The sequence below is a fragment of the Peromyscus eremicus genome, chromosome 14, assembly GCF_949786415.1.
Source record: "Peromyscus eremicus chromosome 14, PerEre_H2_v1, whole genome shotgun sequence".
Classification (NCBI taxonomy): Eukaryota; Metazoa; Chordata; class Mammalia; order Rodentia; family Cricetidae; genus Peromyscus; species Peromyscus eremicus.
The window spans coordinates 24,457,172-24,477,966 of record NC_081430.1 but is presented as its reverse complement, the minus strand read 5'-3'; the positions used below and the strand labels follow the sequence as shown (position 1 = coordinate 24,477,966).

At 47.6% G+C, this 20,795-nt stretch overlaps 3 non-coding genes across 3 annotated transcripts; all 3 read right to left on the bottom strand.

The window, feature by feature from the left end:
* Positions 1 to 2,316: 2,316 nt before the first annotated feature.
* LOC131924780 (U1 spliceosomal RNA) lies at positions 2,317 to 2,480 on the bottom strand. Its single transcript, XR_009383046.1, has one exon. It is a non-coding gene; the product is annotated as a U1 spliceosomal RNA (small nuclear RNA).
* A 6,794-nt stretch (positions 2,481 to 9,274) lies between these two features.
* LOC131924756 (U1 spliceosomal RNA) lies at positions 9,275 to 9,438 on the bottom strand. The gene has a single exon (XR_009383041.1). It is a non-coding gene; the product is annotated as a U1 spliceosomal RNA (small nuclear RNA).
* Positions 9,439 to 16,620: 7,182 nt separating this feature from the next.
* On the bottom strand, positions 16,621 to 16,784 carry LOC131924744 (U1 spliceosomal RNA). Its single transcript, XR_009383040.1, has one exon. It is a non-coding gene; the product is annotated as a U1 spliceosomal RNA (small nuclear RNA).
* Between the last annotated feature and the right edge of the window lie 4,011 nt (positions 16,785 to 20,795).

Genomic DNA, 20,795 nt, shown 5'->3' with positions numbered 1-20,795 from the left:
TGATAGAGAGCTAGCCAGTTTAATCCAAGTAGCACTCAGGTGGTGCAGGATCACTCTGAGTTCAAGACTGGCCTGGTGTACTGGCTAGATTTATGTCTGTAAATATATCTAGCTGTAGGGCCCTCTGTCTGTCTGTCTGTCTCTGTCGCTGTCTGTCTCTGTCCCTCTGTCTCTGTCTCTCTGTCTCTGTCCCCCCCTTTCTCTCTCCTCTCTCTCTCTCTCTCTCTCTCTCTCTCTCTCTCTCTGTTTTTTTTTTTTTTTTTTTTTTTTTGAGATAGGGTTTCTCTGTGTAACAGCCCTGGCTGTTCTGGAACTCGATTTGTAGTCCAGGTGTTGTGCCTATGTCTTGAGACCCCCAAGCAAGACCACCATAGAGCCAATATCCGATGCAAAACACAGGGGTTTATTGATAGCAAGCAAGCCCTGGCTTGGTCCACATCCAACACACTGGCTGGCCAGTTGAAGGAGGACGGCCCTGAGCTCTCAGGGTGAGGGGTTTTTAAAGGGAAAAACCGCAAACAGGGTGGAACAAGCCTTTGCATCATATGATGTATGTAACCTTTGAATTTACTGGTTGGGGGGTGCAGTTATCATTTGGGGAGCAGGCAGGCCTGGACAAGTCCCAGGTTTTGTCCTTGTGCCTGGCTGGCCTCCCACGTTCACATCGACCCATGCACGTATAGCTCTTAAGTTGGTGAGGGGTCCCAGACAGTCAACAACTGGCTGGACCTTGAGCAGTCAGAGTACGTGCAGAAAGGGAGCTACTGCAAGGACTATGTCATAGCCCTCCCAGAAACTGCTTGCTGGAGTCTCGGGAAACTGAAACTGAGACCTGATCTCCGCAAGAACACTGACAGCCTGTTATGGCGTCTGCTTGCTCCTTTCACAGGCCGGCCTGGAACTCAGAGATCCACCTGTCTCTGCCTCTTCAGTGCTGGGATTAAAGTCGTGCAATACCACCCGGCACTAAGGCATTTTATTAATTAGTGATCCCTGGGCTGTTGGTCTCAGGGTCTGTAAGCAAACAGGCTGACCGAGCCATGGGAAACAAGCCAGTACTCCGCCCTTGCCTCTGCATCAGCTCCTGCCTCCAGCCTCCAGCCAGCGTCCTGCCATGCTCCGTTCCTGCCCTAAGTCCCTTCGATGTGGAAGCATAAGCCAAATAAACAAACCCCTTCCTCCCCAAGTTGCTTGGATCACGGTGTTTTGTCCCAGCAACAGAAACCCTGACTAAGACACCTGGTCTACATATCTAGGTCCCGACCAGCCAACAAATACACAGTTTAAAAGCAAAACCCCAAACCAAACAAGTAAGGTATGAAAGTAGAGAGGAGGGGTACTGGAGAAATGAGTCACCTGTTGAGAGCACCCGGATGCTCTTTACAGAGGACCCGGGTCTGGTTCCAACACCAGCCACATGGGGGCCGATACTCGTCTATGTCTCCATTTCCTGGGGATCCAACCCCTACCCTCTTCCCGGCCCCTGTGGGCACTGCACGAACGTGGTACACAGATGTACCGATGTTTGTTTCCCTTTCTATACTGGCAACGATGGTTTCCATAGCTTCCTAGTTAAGGAAGGGTTGCTGTGATTAAACAGCGTGACCTTTAAAAGCAAACAGGAGGATAAAGGTTTACGTGGTTTTACACTTCGGCATCGTAGTCCGGCATTGAAGGAAGTCAGGGCAGGAACTCAAACGGGGCAGGCAGGAGCCTGGAGGCAGGAGCTGATGCAGAGGCCACAGAGGGGTGTGCTTACCTTGTCGCCTTGGTCATCATTGCTCAGAGACTTTTTCTTAGAGAACTCGGGACCACTAGCCCAAGGTTGGCACCAACAACAAGCTGGGCCCGCCCTCCTCATTCACTAAGAAAATGCGGGCAGGCAGGCAGGCGATGGTAACGCAAGGCCTTTAATGCCAGAATTTGGGAGGCAGAGGTAGGCGTATGTCTGCGAGTTCGAGGCCAGCTTGGTCTACAGAGCGAGTTCCAGGATATCCAGAGCAACACAGATAATAAACGCTGTCTGAAAAATGAAAATCCCCTGGAGCCGAACGTTGTAAGGCAGTGTAGTGTGGTGGTTCCCGGAATCCTCTCAGACAAATTCCAGTTTGTGTCAAGTACACACGTTCCCAATCCGTTTTCACTGCCAGCACGTGAGGGTGGACAACATTAAAAACGCAGGGAGAGCAGAAAAGCAGCAGCACAGACGACACGCACGCAAGACCGACAACTTGGAGATGGATGCTTGAAATAAACAGTTGAAATAAACAACAGAGAGCTGAGACCTAAACAAGTCTGACTTTCAACCACGATGACCAGGGGAGAGCGCGAACGCAGTCCCCCACTACCACAAATTATGCAGTCGAGTTTCCCGCATTTGGGGAAATCGCAGGGGTCAGCACATCCGCAGTGCAATGGATAAGCCTCGCCCTGGGAAAACCACCTTCGTGATCATGGTATCTCCCCTGCCAGGTAAGTATGAGTTGCTAGCCCAGCCCGCACGCTCGCCTTACACACGCGCGCCCATTGAACGCACGGTCACCGCGCCGGACACACAGAATCGACGCCCACGCCCTCCGCACCCGTCGCTGTCTTCTCGGCCCCATGGACATCACACTCACCCACACGGGATCGTCACCGCGCGGGACGCCGCCCTCCGAGCCCCCGGGACCGGCAGCCACTGCGCACCTCCTGGTTTGCATAGCCCCGCCCCACCTTTTTTTTTTTTTTTTTTTTTTTTTTTTTTTTTTTTTGCCAGGAGACCGCGGTGGCCCCTGGGACTCCCTGAACGTACTACGTAGCCTCGGAGGACCCTAAACTTCTGGTCCTGCCTGGGTGCCGTCGTCCACCGCTGGGCTCACACACTCGGGGATTGTGCGGACCAGGCTTTCTCAGAGTACCCAGGACCACAAGTACCCAGGACCACAAGTACCCAGGACCACAAGTACCCGCCCACCGGGGGCTGGGTCTTCCCTCATTCACCACCGATGAAGGCAATGCCCTTCGGGCTTTCCAGCCTGCAGCCCGACCTCGCGTCAAGTTGACATGCAGCTGGCCAGCACAACCCCTTTAATCAATCCCAACGCTCCGGCGGTGCAGGAGCAGCGTGAGTTCGAGGCCGGACGTCTGTGGTCTACATATCTAGTTCCAGGCCAGCCAGGGCTCCCCGGTGAGATCTCGTCTCAAAACCAACCAACAAACCAACAAAAAACAAACACATAAACCAAACTAACAAGACGTGGAAGTGGAGTTGTGGGGCTGGAGAAACGACTCAGCGGTTTAGAACGCTGGCTGCCCTTGCGGAAGACCGAGGTTCCAATCCCCGCACCCACGTGGCAGCTCACAGCCATCTGCCAGCTCCAGTCCCAGGGGATTGATCCCATGGCCTCTTCTGACATGCCCAGGTCCTGGCACACAGGTGGTGTGTCACTCGTGAGTACACACAAAAATAAGTGTTAAAAATGGTCAAGAGAGTGACCAGGGTCGTGAACGTGGTTGACGTACATGGTGTGCGTGCGTGAAGACGTCACTAATGAATGGAATTATTACGTATAGCTGCTGTATGTGGATGGTTACCGATAGGCAAAGGATAACCCCAGCCAGCACTCAGGAGGCCGAGGCAGGCGGATCTCTGCGAGTTGGAGGCCGGGCTGGTCTACAGAGTGAGTTCTGGGACAGCCAGAGCTACAAAACAGGAATGAAGCACGAAGACTCGAGGGCCGGGTTGTGTGGAGGGAGCTCTGTGAGTTCTAGGCCAGCCACAGCTACACGGAGAGACCCTGTCTCAGAACAACAACACACAAAACTGCGACCTGAGCAGGGACATATATATATATAACTCGGTGAGAGAGGACATGCCTAGCATGTGAGATCAATCCTCAGCACTAACGGGTTAAATAAACGAAAAACGCTAAATCTGAAAACCTGCGATTAGGCTTTTGGCCTGCAGCATATTTCCCCGGCCCCGGGTGCTGCGACCCAACGGATTGTGCCTCTAAACCGAGGCACGGGGAGCCACACTTGCTGGGTCACCCGAGTTACTCGCTGTCAAAGTGAAAAACGAAGACACTGCACCTAGGCTTCAACCTTGAAGTTGTGGCTTTTCACAAAAGACTTGAAACTTCAACATCCCAGAATAGTTGACATTAGTGCTGAACTCAACTTTTGAAAGTACCCTGAGGCTGGAAAGATGGCTCAGAGGTTAAGACGCTAAGAGCACGGGCTGCTCTTCCAGAGGTCCTGAGTTCAATTCCCAGCTCCCACATGGTGGCTCACAACCGTCTACAATGAGATCTGGTGCCCTCTTCTGACATTCAGGCAGAGGCTGTATACATAATAAAAAAGAGAAAAGGAAAAAGAAAACAATTGAATCCCTGGTGCCACGTTGGCTCTCATTCTTTTAATCTTAATGTTGGGAGATGTGTTTACAGGTTTCAGAGAGCATCGTAGCTGAAACAAAGACTTAGAATTCTCTCGGATTAAGATATTTTGATAATGGCTTTGAGGTTAGGGATCAAATACAAAGCAGTATAGGAAGTTTTGGTTTTGCCCAATCACTGGGCAAGCTTTAGTGAAACACCATCACCACTTTCTATTTCAGAACATCGCTGTCTTCAATTTCATACACACATATAATGTATGGTGATTACATTCTACCTTTTTTTATGAACATAATTTTTTTTTGTTTTTGTTTTTTGTTTTTTGGAGACAGGGTTTCTCTGTGTAGCTTTGCACCTTTTCCTGGAACTCACTTGGTAGCCCAGGCTGGCCTCAAACTCACAGAGATCCGCCTGGCTCTGCCTCCGGAGTGCTGGGATTAAAGGCGTGTGCCACCACCGCCCGGCTGAACATGATATTTGTAATTGTAACCATTTTTAAGTTCACAGTTCAGTGACATGAATTACATTCAAGATATTAATTACACTCATGATATTCATTAATTACACTCATGATAATTATATTTGTTGTATTCATTAATTACATTCACAGTATTCATTCAATAACTTTATTTATGATATTCATTAATTACATTAATTGTATTGATTTATTACATTCATGATATTATGTCCTGATACTACTGTTCATTTGTGGGGTTTTTCCATCACACAAAACAGAGATTCTGTACTTAGGAAATCATTGCTCTATATTCCTTTCTTCTCTATCTTGAGATGATGTCTGATCTTTCTGTCTCTATAAATTTGTATATTCTATATATTTCATGTAATACAATTCTATAGTATTTGTCCTTTTTTAAAATGTAAAAACATTTTATGTACAACCGCAGGAGAAATAATACACAGATAACTTGAACATAAAAACAGGTTATAATTCAAAAGTCCCAGTTTATTTGAAACTGGAAAATATTTTCTCTGTAGAAAATAGTAAAAATGATAACATTTCCCAATAAGCCCTTTTAAGCCAAATAATAGCTGAATTATACATATAAATATTGATTAGATTCTGGGATAGAGAAGAAACCTATCTTCATCTGTTTGGAGAGCTATGTTTTACTTAAGTTGTGTGAGATTCCTATTGAAAGGGAAAAATCAGTAGCCATCTTGAGAGATGCTTGCCCACCCTCCTCCAAAGGTATTTGCTGATCAGCGTTTTTTGAATTGACCAAAAGTTGAACCTATGGGAAAGATAAGGCTGGGACAATAAATCTGTGTATCCTAGACTTGGCAAAACAAGATATAAAGAGTAATGGGCTCAACTGACCAGAAGTTGAGGAGTGTAGAACTGCAACAATAAATCTGAAAGTGTCAACAAAAGCAGGACAAGGGAATAAAAATGTATGTCTCTATAGATACCCTGAGTCCTGTTAGCAACTAGTAACCTTATGCTTACCTTATCCCTAGCCCCCAAGATATGTAACATTCTGCCAAGACAAGGAAGGAGATTCCTTTAAAATTCCTGCTTCACAGGAGTCTATCAGATGGATGCCCCAACGTTGGTGAGGAACCTTGGTGACTGTCCAGGCAGCCAGCTGCTTCTGTCATTTCTATACTTTTGGAAGTTGTTTGCTCTGTACTTCCTGTTTACCCAGGTAACATTATAGCCTTCTCAGGTCTCTGATGGAGTTGAAGACGATATAGTTACAGCTTTCCTTGTTATGGAGTACAGAAAAAACAACCTCACAAAACAGGTATAAAGTGTATAAGGTTGAGAGACATGAATGCTTAAGTTATTTATCAAAGAAAATGGTTTAAGGTCTAAAAAGGTAATTTTAGGCTGGTAATACAAGCTATGATAGAAAGTAATTTAGGTACAAGATTTTTGACTCACCAAGATAGGATACATAATGAGATATTTTCTCTGAATTTGCCAAATACAGATAGACTGGACATTGTAAATGTCATTCTTACCTGATAATTGTTCTTATTGTATAAAGTTTTACTCTGTTGGAGTTAAAAACCTTTCCTTTTTATTTAGACAGAAAGGAGGAAATGTTGTGAGATATTTATCCACCCTGTGAAGATATATTACTATGATTGGTTTAATAAAGAGCTGAATGGCCAATAGCTAGGCAGGAGGTATAGGCGGGACTTCCGGGCAGAGAGAGAAAGGAAGTAGGAGATGACAGACACCAAGGAGACAAGAAAGGAGTCAGACATGCAGAATGAAAAAAAGCCACAAGGCAGGATGTAGATTACTATAAATTGGTCAATTTAAGTTGTAAGAGCTAGTGGGACAAGCCTAAGCTAAGACCGAGCTTTCATAATTAATAGGAAGCCTCCACGTCATTATTCGTGAGCTGGCGGGATACAACAAAGCATGCTACACTCTTCCAGAGACGCCGGGTTCAATTCCCAGCACCCACTCCCACCTGGCACCCACATAGTGGCTCACAATCATCTGTAACTCCAGTACCTGGTGTCCCTACACTTCTCCTGGCCTCTGCAGGCACTTTGACAAGGTGGTGCACAGACATCCATGCAGGCAAAACATCCACACACGTGAAATGGTACAATTCCTTTTTTCCAAGACAGGGTTTCTCTGTGTAACAACAGCTCTGGCTGTACTGAACTTGCTCTGTAGACCAGATTGGCCTCAAACTCACAGAGATCCATCTGCCTTTGCCTCCCGAGTATTCAGATTAAAGCCGTGTGCCACCACTGTCTGGCCCACAATACAATATTTATAACAATATTTTTCTGAGACAGGGTTTCTCTGTGTAGTTTTGGTGCATGTCCTGGATCTAGCTCTGCAGACCAGGCTGGCCTCGAACTCACAGAGATCCGCTTGGATCTGCCTCCCGAGTGCTGGGACTAAAGGCATGTGCCACCACTGTCTGGCAACAATATTTTTAAAAAGAGATTTATTTATAATCTGTGCCACGGTGTAGTCAGGGTCTGAGGCAGCAGGGCACAATGCCTCGATGGACTGAACCCCGAACAGTCACGCAGAAGCATCCTTATTGATAGGTACACAGAAGTTGTGTTTTACAGTAAAACAAGTTCCTCTTACCAAAGCCCCTGGTCTGATCTACATGTTTCGTGAAGGAAAACGTCACAGCTACCCCTGCAACTGTAGTCCTCATGTGCACTGTTGGCAGTACTCAATAGCCCAAGACGGTCTAGGTTTGCCAGGACCTTACTGTGACAAAAGTCACCAAAAACGCTGTAAAGCTCGTTCTGAAAAACAACTGTTTCACTCCACCTCCACCCCTGGCATCCTGGTATCCCTATACCCAAGAGTCTGAAGGGTTCTGGTGGAAGATCTACCTCAACTGCCCTCCCATCTCTTTCCTTCAACCCACCCCTTCAAAGCCCGCCAAATACAGCTTCTCCCCCCAGAGAGGCTCAAAACCACTCCCACAGAGTTTATAAGCAGCATCCCAGAAAACAGACACGTGGTTCTTCCGGTCTCTCGGCCCCTTCTCCTCTGAGGGGCGGGAAATCATCCGCGAACGCTTTACCCATTAAACTTGGGCTTTTCCAGTTCGGTTTAATTTGGATTGCTGCATTGACGGAGAGGCCTTATTGGGCTGCAAAGACTTATCAAACTCTATAAATCGAGCAATGATTTCCTGTTTTGTGTGATGGAAAAGTCCCACAAATGGACAGTACTATCAGGACAATATCATGAATGTAATAAATCAATACAATTAATGTAATTAGTGAATATCATAAGTATAATTATTGAATGAATACTGCGAATGTATTTAAAAAATACTGCGAGTGTAATTAAAAAATAAAGAACCTCTGTAAGTCACAGAAAACAATCACTGTTTTAAACATCGATTTCTTCAAGGTCTAAATACTTCCAGAAAACAACTGTTTCATTCTAATGTTTACCTTAGATACAATGACTCTACTAGATTTCCACTACAGAAATGAAAAATCCCTCAGCCCTCGTGTTGAGCCGCCTTGTCCTCCATTGAACTCTAAGGGGATCGGAAGTCTCCAAAAAGTACTTTCTGTCTCTTCTCTCTGGGGCTGCCCAACCCGACTGCAGGGGCCCACTGTGCAGAGTGGATGGATGATGGATGGATGGATGGATGGGGGGCAACGTGGGTGCTGGTGCATGGAGCTAAGAGCTGACTCGGCGAGGTCCTTGGCCTTAACAAAGTGGTTCTAGGCCGGCGGTGGTGGCTCACGCCTTTAATCCCAGCACTCGGAGGGTAGAGCCAGGTGGATCTCTGTGAGTTCGAGGCCAGCCTGGACTACCAAGTGAGTTCCAGGAAAGACACAAGCTACACAGAGAAACCCTGTCTCGAAAAACAAAACAAAACAAAAAAACAAAAAAACAAAAAACAAAACAAAACAAAAACAAACAAAAAAAACCAAAGTGGTTCTAGAACCCCAGGAGATCAGAACCAGAAAGGAGCCTGTTGGAGACTTTCTGCCACAGCCAGTGGGTGACGCTTGAGAAAGGCTGGGCACTTGGACGTGTGCACAGATGCTCCAGATGGCCGATCCAGAACGTACCTACTGCAGGATGCCAAAGCTGTTCAAGGGAGTCAGGGCAGTCTCCTGGGATTCCTGCGACTCCCAAAAACCCATGGTAGTTGTTGTTCCTCAACTCTCCCCGAAAACAGTTTGTATATAAAGCTAACAGTACCACACAAGTGTGTGAACCCTAAAACTCCCTAGGTGAAGAACTGAAGACAATTGTCACAGTCCTTGAGGTTGCTACTGAACAATCACCACTCAGATGATCTCACCCATCTAGTAATAATCTTACATCACCCCACCAGAATACTCAGCTAACAGCACAAAGTTAACACAGCGTAATAAAAAAGAAAATCTTCTTTTGGTGAAACCACGATGACCAGGGGAGAGCGCGAACGCAGTCCCCCACTACCACAAATTATGCAGTCGAGTTTCCCGCATTTGGGGAAATCGCAGGGGTCAGCACATCCGGAGTGCAATGGATAAGCCTCGCCCTGGGAAAACCACCTTCGTGATCATGGTATCTCCCCTGCCAGGTAAGTATGAGTTGTGACACCAGCCCGCACGCTCGCCTTACACACGCGCGCCCATTGAACGCACGGTCACCGCGCCGGACACACAGAATCGACGCCCACGCCCTCCACACCCGTCGCTGTCTTCTCGGCCCCACGGACATCACACTCACCCACACGGGATCGTCGCCGCGCGGGACGCCGCCTTCCGAGCCCGCGGGACCGGCAGCCACTGCGCGCCGCCTGGTTTGCATAGCCCCGCCCCGCGTGTTTTTTTTGTTTTGTTTTTTTTTTGTTTGTTTGTTTGTTTTTGCCATGCCACCGCGGTGGCCCCTGTGACTCCCTGAACGTACTACGTAGCCTCGGAGGACCCTAAACTTCTGATCCTGCCTGGGTGCCGTCGTCCACCGCTGGCCTCACGCACTCGGGGATTGTGCGGGCCAGGCTTTCTCAGAGTACCCAGGACCACAAGTACCCAGGACCACAAGTACCCGCCCACCGGGGGCTGGGTCTTCCCTCATTCACCACCGATGAAGGCAATGCCCTTCGGGCTTTCCAGCCTGCAGCCCGATCTCGCGTCAAGTTGACAGTCAACTGGCCAGCACAACCCCTTTAATCAATCCCAACGCTCCGGCGGTGCAGGAGCAGCGTGAGTTCGAGGCCGGACGTCTGTGGTCTACATATCTAGTTCCAGGCCAGCCAGGGCTCCCCGGTGAGATCTCGTCTCAAAACCAACCAACAAACCAACAAAAAACAAACACATAAACCAAACTAACGAGACGTGGAAGTGGAGTTGTGGGGCTGGAGAAACGACTCAGCGGTTTAGGACGCTGGCTGCTCTTGCGGAAGACCGAGGTTCCAATCCCCGCACCCACGTGGCAGCTCACAGCCATCTGCCAGCTCCAGTCCCCTGCAGGGGATCCCATGGCCTCTTCTGACATGCCCAGGTCCTGGCACACAGGTGGTGTGTCACTCGTGAATACACACAAAAATAAGTGTTAAAAATGGTCAAGAGAGTGACCAGGGTCGTGAACGTGGTTGACGTACGTGGTGTGCGTGCGTGAAGACGTCACTAATGAATGGCATTATTACGTATAGCTGCTGTATGTGGATGGTTACCCATAGGCAACCGATAGGCAAAGGATAACCCCAGCCAGCACTCAGGAGGCCGAGACAGGCGGATCTCTGCGAGTTGGAGGCCGGGCTGGTCTACAGAGTGAGTTCTGGGACAGCCAGAGCTACAAAACAGGAACGAAGCACTAAGACTCCAGGGCCGGGTTGTGTGGAGGGAGCTCTGTGAGTTCTAGGCCAGCCACAGCTACACGGAGAGACCCTGTCTCAAAACAACAACACACAAAACTGCGACCTGGGCAGGGACATGTATATATATATAACTCGGGGAGAGAGGGCATGCCTAACGTGTGAGATCGATCCTCAGCACTAACGGGTTAAATAACAAAAAACGCTAAATCCAAAAACCTGCGATTAGGCTTTTGGCCTGCAGCATATTTCCCCGGCCCCGGGTGCTGCGACCCAACGGATTGTGCCTCTAAACCGAGGCACGGGGAGCCACACTTGCTGGGTCACCCGAGTTACTCGCTGTCAAAGTGAAAAACGAAGACACTGCACCTAGGCTTCAACCTTGAAGTTGTGGCTTTTCACAAAAGACTTGAAACTTCAACATCCCAGAATAGTTGACATTAGTGCTGAACTCAACTTTTGAAAGTACCCTGAGGCTGGAAAGATGGCTCAGAGGTTAAGACGCTAAGAGCACGGGCTGCTCTTCCAGAGGTCCTGAGTTCAATTCCCAGCTCCCACATGGTGGCTCACAACCGTCTACAATGAGATCTGGTGCCCTCTTCTGACATTCAGGCAGAGGCTGTATACATAATAAAAAAGAGAAAAGGAAAAAGAAAACAATTGAATCCCAGGTGCCACGTTGGCTCTCATTCTTTTAATCTTAATGTTGGGAGATGTGTTTACAGGTTTCAGAGAGCATCGTAGCTGAAACAAAGACTTAGAATTCTCTCGGATTAAGATATTTTGATAATGGCTTTGAGGTTAGGGATCAAATACAAAGCAGTATAGGAAGTTTTGGTTTTGCCCAATCACTGGGCAAGCTTTAGTGAAACACCATCACCACTTTCTATTTCAGAACATCGCTGTCTTCAAATTCATACACACATATAATGTATGGTGATTACATTCTACCTTTTTTTATGAACATAATATTTTTTTGTTTTGTTTTGTTTTGTTTTGTTTTTTCGAGACAGGGTTTCTCTGTGTAGCTTTGCACCTTTTCCTGGAACTCACTTGGTAGCCCAGGCTGGCCTCGAGCTCACAGAGATCCGCCTGGCTCTGCCTCCCGAGTGCTGGGATTAAAGGCGTGTGCAACCACCGCCCGGCTGAACATAATATTTGTAATTGTAACCATTTTATGTTCACAATTCAGTGACATGAATTGCATTCAAGATATTAATTACACTCATGATATTCATTAATTACACTCATGATAATTATATTTGTTGTATTCATTAATTACATTCACAGTATTCATTCAATAACTTTATTTATGATATTCATTAATTACACTAATTGTATTGATTTATTACATTCATGATATTATGTCCTGATACTACCTGTCCGTTTGTGGGACTTTTCCATCACACAAAACAGAAACTCTGTACCTAGGAAATCATTGCTCTATATTCCTTTCTTCTCCATCCTGAGATAACGTCTGATCTTTCTGTCTCTATAAATTTGTATATTCTATATATTTCATGTAATACAATTCTATAGTATTTGTCCTTTTTTAAAATGTAAAAACATTTTATGTACAACTGCAGGAGAAATAATACACAGATAACTTGAACATGAACACAGGTTATAATTCAAAAGTCCCAGTTTATTTGAAACTGGAAAATATTTTCTCTGTAGAAAATAGTAAAAATGATAACATTTCCTGATAAGCCCTTTTAAGCCAAATAATAGCTGAATTATACATATAAATATTGATTAGATTCTGGGATAGAGAAGAAACCTATCTTCATCTGTTTGGAGAGCTATGTTTTACTTAAGTTGTGTAAGTGAGAATCCTATTGAAAGGGAAAAATCAGTAGCCATCTTGAGAGATGCTTCCCCACCCTCCTCCAAAGGTATTTGCTGATCAACGTTTTTTGAATTGACCAAAAGTTGAACTTATGGGAAAGATAAGGCTGGGACAATAAATCTGTGTATCCTAGACTTGGCAAAACAAGATATAAAGAGTAATGGGCTCAACTGACCAGAAGTTGAGGAGTGTAGAACTGCAACAATAAATCTGAAAGTGTCAACAAAAGCAGGACAAGGGAATAAAAATGTATGTCTCTATAGATACCCTGAATCCTGTTAGCAACTAGTAACCTTATGCTTACCTTATCCCTAGCCCCCAAGATATGTAACATTCTGCCAAGACAAGGAAGGAGATTCCTTTAAAATTCCTGCTTCACAGGAGTCTATCAGATGGATGCCCCAACGTTGGTGAGGAACCTTGGTGACTGTCCAGGCAGCCAGCTGCTTCTGTCATTTCTATACTTTTGGAAGTTGTTTGCTCTGTACTTCCTGTTTACCCAGGTAACATTATAGCCTTCTCAGGTCTCTGATGGAGTTGAAGACGATATAGTTACAGCTTTCCTTGTTATGGAGTACAGAAAAAACAACCTCACAAAACAGGTATAAAGTGTATAAGGTTGAGAGACATGAATGCTTAAGTTATTTATCAAAGAAAATGGTTTAAGGTCTAAAAAGGTAATTTTAGGCTGGTAATACAAGCTATGATAGAAAGTAATTTAGGTACAAGATTTTTGACTCACCAAGATAGGATACATAATGAGATATTTTCTCTGAATTTGCCAAATACAGATAGACTGGACATTGTAAATGTCATTCTTACCTGATAATTGTTCTTATTGTATAAAGTTTTACTCTGTTGGAGTTAAAAACCTTTCCTTTTTATTTAGACAGAAAGGAGGAAATGTTGTGAGATATTTATCCACCCTGTGAAGATATATTACTATGATTGGTTTAATAAAGAGCTGAATGGCCAATAGCTAGGCAGGAGGTATAGGCGGGACTTCCGGGCAGAGAGAGAAAGGAAGTAGATGACAGACACCAAGGAGACATGATAGGAGTCAGACATGCAGAATGAAAAAAGCCACAAGGCAGGATGTAGATTACTATAAATTGGTCAATTTAAGTTGTAAGAGCTAGTGGGACAAGCCTAAGCTAAGACCGAGCTTTCATAATTAATAGGAAGCCTCCGTGTCATTATTTGTGAGCTGGCAGGATACAACAAAGCATGCTACACTCTTCCAGAGATGCCGGGTTCAATTCCCAGCACCCACTCCCACCTGGCACCCACATAGTGGCTCACAATCATCTGTAACTCCAGTACCCGGTGTCCCTATACTTCTTCTCCTGGCCTCTGTGGGCACTTTGACAAGGTGGTGCACAGACATCCATGCAGGCAAAACATCCACACACGTGAAACGGTACAATTCCTTTTTCCAAGACAGGGTTTCTCTGTGTAACAACAGCTCTGGCTGTCCTGAACTTGCTCTGTAGACCAGATTGGCCTCAAACTCACAGAAATCCATCTGCCTTTGTCTCCCGAGTACTCAGATTAAAGCCGTGTGCCACCACTGTCTGGCATACAATACAATATTTATAACAATACTGTTTTGAGACAGGGTTTCTCTGTGTATTTTTGGTGCCTGTCCTGGATCTAGCTCTGCAGACCAGGCTGGCCTCGAACTCACAGAGATCCACTTGGCTCTGCCTCCCAAGTGCTGGGATTAAAGGCATGTGCCACCACCACAATATTTTTAAGAAGAGATTTATTTATAATCTGGGCCATGGTGGTACCAGCCTTTTATCCCAGCACTTGGGAGGCAGAGAGAGGTGGATCTCAGTGAGTTCGAGGCCAGCCGGCTGTACAGAGCAAGTTAAAGGCCAGCTGGGTCTACAAAGCAAGTTCCAGGACAGCCAGGGCAACACAGAGAAACCTTGTCTGGAAAAAAAACGAACAAAAGTGAGAGGGGTAGGGGGAGAGTGACTTTAATTTTATGTGTATAAGTGTTTTGCTTGTGTGTATGTCTGTGTATCACATGTATATAGTGCCCAGTGGAGGACAGAAGAGGGCATCAGATCCCCCAGATTCCCTAGAACTGGAGTTACACACAGTTGCGAATTGTCATGTGGGTCCTCTGGAAGAGCAGCCAGTGCGCTCTTAACTGCTGGGCCATCTCTCCAGGTCCCCACCCCTGCCCTTGTATGTGGTGTGTGTGTGTGTGTGTGTGTGTGTGTGTGTGTGTGTGATTTCACTTTCTGTGCCCATGACAACGATTTCCATACATATTCCCAATCCCTTTTCACTCCCAGGATACAGGCACCATTTGGCCCCCAAAATGCAATGCTCCAATACAACTGTACTGTATCTTCCACCCGGTGAGGACTCCAAGTAGTGACTTGTACCTAGAAGAGGGCCTTCACAGATACGACCACGCTATCCCCCTGATAGGCTTCCAGACCCTAGAAGTGTTTTGATTCTGCAAAAACGGGACACTAGAAGCTTGAACCAAAGACATCTCTGATCTAGAGGCCTGAGCTCCTCAAGAACAAAGGTGCCGCCCCAGCAAAGGACTAGAGTGTGTGTGTGGACCGGTTTAATGGTGCTCAGCCAGTCCCCGGGGTGGCCATGCTCCACCACATCTTTAAAGGAGTGACAGCCACGGAACCTAACCTGAAAAGGAGAGTACTTACTCCCTTTTCCTGGAATCGTTTCTGCCAGCTTTGGGGAGGGAATTTGAGACAGGGTGTCTCGTCACTCCATCACCCAGGCTGGCCTAGAACTACGCTAATTCAGAGCAACCACGCCTGGCTGAGAAGTTTGGAAGCCTTATGCAGTATGAGATTAAGGTGCATGCACTTCACGGAAGTGTTCTACCGCCGGAACCATCCATCTGCTCACCCTGGTTTAGATATTTAGAGTTTGTGAATGCCATGTGTGTGCAGAGGCCAGCCAGGGGAGAGGTCTTCCGGTGCAGGAATTGCAAGGCTGGGTGGTAGTCATCTGACTTGAGGGATGGACCTGGGACCCTCAGCGAGAGCAGAAGGTGCTGGATTTTAAGTTTATTATTAGAAAGGCCTTGGGCAGGCAGATGCACCCTGAATCTCAACAGCTGAGGATGAAACAGTTGGTGTTCTGAGTTAACTCGGGAAGATCGTAAGATGAGGATTACTCTAGGATGTAGTCAGGGTCTGAGGCAGCAGGGCAGTCCAGCCTCAATGGACTGAACCCCGAACAGCCACGCAGAAGCATCCTTATTGATAGGTACACAGATGTTGTGTTTTAGAGTAAAACAAGTTCCTCTTACCAAAGCCCCTGGTCTGATCTACATGTTTCGTGAAGGAAAACGTCACAGCTACCCCTGCAACTGTAGTCCTCATGTGCACTGTTGGCAGTACTCAATAGCCCAAGACGGTCCAGGTTTGCCAGGACCTTACTGTGACAAAAGTCACCAAAAATGCTGTAAAGCTCCTTCTGAAAAACAACTCTATAAATCACAGAAAACAATCACTGTTTTAAACATCGATTTCTTCAAGGTCTAAATACGTCCAGAAAACAATTGTTTCATTCCAATATTCACCTTAGATTCAATAACTCTACTAGATTTCCACTACAGAAACAAAAATCTCTCACCCTTCTTGGCGCGACTCATAGTGCTCCATTGAACTCTGTCCAACGGGGACCGGAAGTCTCCCCGAAAGTACTCTCTGCCTCTTCTCTCTGGGGCTGCCCTACCTGACTGTAGGGGCCCACTGGATGGATGGGGGGGCAACGTAGGTGCTGATGCTTGGAGAAAAGAGCTGACACACCACGGTGAGGTCCTTCCTTGGCTCTAACAGAAAGTGGTTCTAAGACTGCAGGAGTACCGAACCAGAAGAAAAGGAGCCTGCTGGACTCGGGGAGTTGTGACAGATAACCAGTGGTTGACCGGTGTCTACTTCCTAATCACCGCTCATAAAGTCTCAACTCTTCGAGGAACAACCTAGGATTGGGACCACACGACATGGATCGTGGATCATTGTGAGGTCAAAGCAGCAAGAACACACTAACGCACCTGTAGCAGTCGAAAATAACAAGGAAAGTGGTCTTATTTTTGTACCACAAATGTCAGGGGAGAGCGCGAACGCAGTCCCCCACTACCACAAATTATGCAGTCGAGTTTCCCGCATTTGGGGAAATCGCAGGGGTCAGCACATCCGGAGTGCAATGGATAAGCCTCGCCCTGGGAAAACCACCTTCGTGATCATGGTATCTCCCCTGCCAGGTAAGTATGAGTTGTGACCCCAGCCCGTACGCTCGCCTTACACACGCGCGCCCCTTGAACGCACGGTCACCGCGCCGGACACACCGAATCGACGCCCACGCCCTCCGCACCCGTCGCTGTCTTCTCGGCCCCACGGACATCACACTCACCCACACGGGATCGTCACCGCGCGGGACGCCGCCCTCCGAACCCGTAAGACCGGCAGCCACTGCGCCCCACCTCGTCTGCATAGCCCCGCCCCACGTGCTTTTTTTTTTTTTTTTTTGCCAGGAGACCGCGATAGCCCCAGGGACTCCCCGTACCCCACTACATAGCCTAGGAGGACCCTAAACTTCCGATCCTGTCGTGTGCCATCGTCCACTGCTGGGGTCACACACTCGGGAATTTGTGCGGGCCAGGCAAGCGAGTCCATCCACCGGTCGAGCTGCACCCTCGGCCCAGTGAACTACTTTCCTTTCGCACAGAAGTTCGCTGCAAGTTCTCAGCAGAAACCATGACTACGCTGACTGTGGTGCTCACACCTGTCATCCTAACACTGCGAAGCAGAGGCGAGAGAACTGTCCGGACCTACTGGGCCTGAGTCTTGACGTCATATTTATGGCGGCGGGGGGTGGGTGGAGGCCAGGACGACTGGTGGTGGGGTCGTTTCCCCACATGGACCCGGGGAGACCTCTCAGGTCGATAGGCACATGTGCTTAACTTCTCACCCCTCTAACTGACCACTTAGTAAACTTTGAAAGAGTGATTTTTTTTAAACAGTACTTTATTTTGTAAATTTTGACCCATTATTACTCCCAAGTTTATATATATATATATATATATATATATATATATATATATATATTTTCAGCTGTTAAGTGTACAAGACAGGGTGTAGTTTTGGTGCCTGTCCTGGATCTCACTCTGTAGTCCAGGCTGGCCTCGAACTCTCAGAGACCCGCCTGCCTCTGCCTCCCGAGTGTGTGCGCCACCACCGCCCAGCATAGGAGTGATTTCTTTCTTTTCCTTTCTTCCTCCCTTCTTTCCCTTTAATATTCAGTCCCAGGCTAGCCTGGCTCTCTCTCGGCTACCGAGTCATCTTGTGGGTTCTGCAGAGTGACCGTTCTGGCCTAGAGTATCGACCTCTTTTTAAACCCCAGTCAGGGAGAGCATCTGCCAGGAAATAAAAGTCAAAGCCCCTGCTCCAGTCTTCCTCCTCCCCACTGCTCTACTTGGAAATCAGGTTGAGGCCTGGAGCTGGGGCAGAGACCACAGGTGGGCTGATTCACAGCAGGGCAGAACACAGCTCCCTCCAAAGGCTCTTCTGACATTCTGGGTGAGGGAGAAAAAGTCCTTCCTCTGTCTGAGGGGCTCAGTCTTAGTGATCCTCAGTCAAGGTTAAATGCCAACAGAGAGCGCCTCACCAGCACTTTCTATTTGGCTTGCTGTTTCAAAAGAAACAGACGGGGGCTGGAGAGATGGCTCAGTGGTTAAGAGCACCGACTGCTCTTCCAGAGGTCCTGAGTTCAATTCCTAGCAACCACATGGTGGCTCACAACCACTTGTAATGAGATCTGGTGCCCCCTTCTGTCCTGCAGGTGTACATGCAGGAAGAATACTGTATATATAATAAATAAATAAATCTTAAAAAAAAAAAAAAAAAAAAAGCCGGGCAGTGGTGGCACACGCCTTTAATCCCAGCACTCAGGAGGCAGAGCCAGGCGGATCTCTCTGAGTTCAAGGCCAGCCTGGGCTACCAAGTGAGTTCCAGGAAAGGAGCAAAGCTACACAGAGAAACCCTGTCTCGGAAAGAAAAAAAAAAACAAAAAACAGATGGATGTGGGTGGACATGCTCCCCCCCCCCCTCCCGACAACGTAGAGTTCAAGGAGTGTCTCATCTCCCGTTCGAAAGACTTTTTTGTTGTGGCTGTTGTTGTCATGTGTTGTGCCAAGCCTTTTCCCGGAGAGCTGCAGCATACACAGCTACTCACCCTAGAGGGGGAGCCCACAGCAGACAAGAGTGTGGATTCTGTAAAGGCCACCTTGGTGAACCAATGAGTTTTCTGGGGCTTATTTACAAGGATATGGATAAGGGCTCACTCGTGGGAGCAGAACTGACTCAAAGACAGCTGTACCACCCAGCCGTCCCCAGCACACGGGACTAGTCCACTGTGCTCAGCCTGCAGGCAGCTCAAGCAGGCAGGAGCGTGTCCCCTTCAGAGTCTAGGTTGATCTCCACCTCCTCCAGGCCGCTCAGCAGATCTCCACCTCCTCCAGACAGCTGGGCAGGTTTCTGTTTCCTCCAGGCCTCTGCTCTGCTTTCAGAGGCTTCTTCGCAGCTAGCTCCTCTAGGGGGACTCTTGCCCTCCTGGGAGGACGGAGCCTGGTGGGTCTGGTCAGTTTCAAGGACTTCTTGAAGCTATTTTGAGTCGTGTACCTCCTGGCTTAAGAAGTTTCAACCTCCCAAGAGAGTGCTACACCACAACGTACGTGTGCGTGTGTATTATGCGCAGGTACCCACAGAGTCCAAGACGGTGCCAGACAGCCTGGAACTGGAGTTACAGGACGTCGTGAGCTGTCTAAAGTGGGTGCTGAGACCCCCACTCTGGTCCTGTAGGACAGGCTCTTGGCAGATGGACCATCTTTCAGGCCTCTCACTCCTGCTCTTGATAATGAATCTGCCACCAGATGGAGCAGGTATTGAAATCCAACTACCCAAGTTTCTCTGGATCATTTTCTGCACCGTGCTCCGCTTCACTCAGTCTTCCAGCCTCACTGTAGGAATAAGTCATCAAGTCAATCGGCTTCTTATGGTTCCAGTTCGGCCCTTCTTCACACAAGCTGCCAAACCTTGCATTGTCTGCTCAGCTCTACATCCCAGGCCTCCCCCCAGGTAGGCAATTCTGCTTCTGGGCTTGGAATACCACATGCTTATGGCAACCACTGGTGCCACCTCTCCTTAGACTCCGGGGATGATCGGTAAATGTTCAACGTACACCACCCACAGCAGGGGATCCAGAGTGGATGCATTTACAGGGACCGGCAGCCAGCTAGTCAAGGACCTGTTCCACAGGCACAGAGCGGCTCTCCTAAGTACGCCCATACATTCTTTTTCCTCTGGGTTTCGTTCATTAAATCTAGTTGTGAGCATGTGTGGGTGCTACAGCACGCGAGGTTGTCCAGGTCAAGGTCCGATTCTGGGAGTTGGTTCTCTCTTTCCACCCCATGGGGTCTGGAGATCGAACTCGGGTTGTCAGGCTTGGCAGCAGTCACCTTTACCCAATGAGTCACCTTGCTGACTCCAAACCATTTTGGGGAACAGTGGGGGGTGGGTTGGGGAGCAGCAGCTATATAGCCCTAGGCTGGCCTGGAACTTACTATGTAGACTAGGCCGGTCTCAAACTCAGAGACGGTGCCTGCTGCAGCTGGATTTCAGGGTGTGACCAGAAATGACACCTGCTGGAGTTCAGGGTGTGACCAGAAATGACACCTGCTGCAGCTGGAGTTCAGGGTGTGACCAGAATGACACCTGCTGCAGCTGGAATTCAGAGTGTGAATCAGAAATGACACCTGCTGCAGCTGGAATTCAGAGTGTGAACCAGAAATGACACCTGCTGCAGCTGGCAATAAAGGTGTGCACCACCACACCTGGTCCCCCTTGTTCTTTTGAGGCAGGTTTTCACTGGTGGTCTTGCCTGGCCTTAATCTTAGAGCAGCAGTCCTCTCCTGCCTCCTCACCCCTGAGCACTGAGATTACAGGAATATGCCACAATGAACAGCTACATGTTTTTGTTTTTCTAAAAAGATTTATTTATTGGGCTGGAGAGATGAATCCAAGGACAAGAGCACTGGCTGCTCTTCCACATGTCCTGAGTTCAATGCCTGGTGACCACATGGTCGATGTCTTACAAACACTTATAATGAGATCTGGTGCCCTGTTCTAGTATGCACACATAAATGCCGGGAGAACACTGTATTCATAATAAATCTAAAAAGAACCTGATTTGCTTATTTTATGTATGTGAGTGCTCTATCTGCAT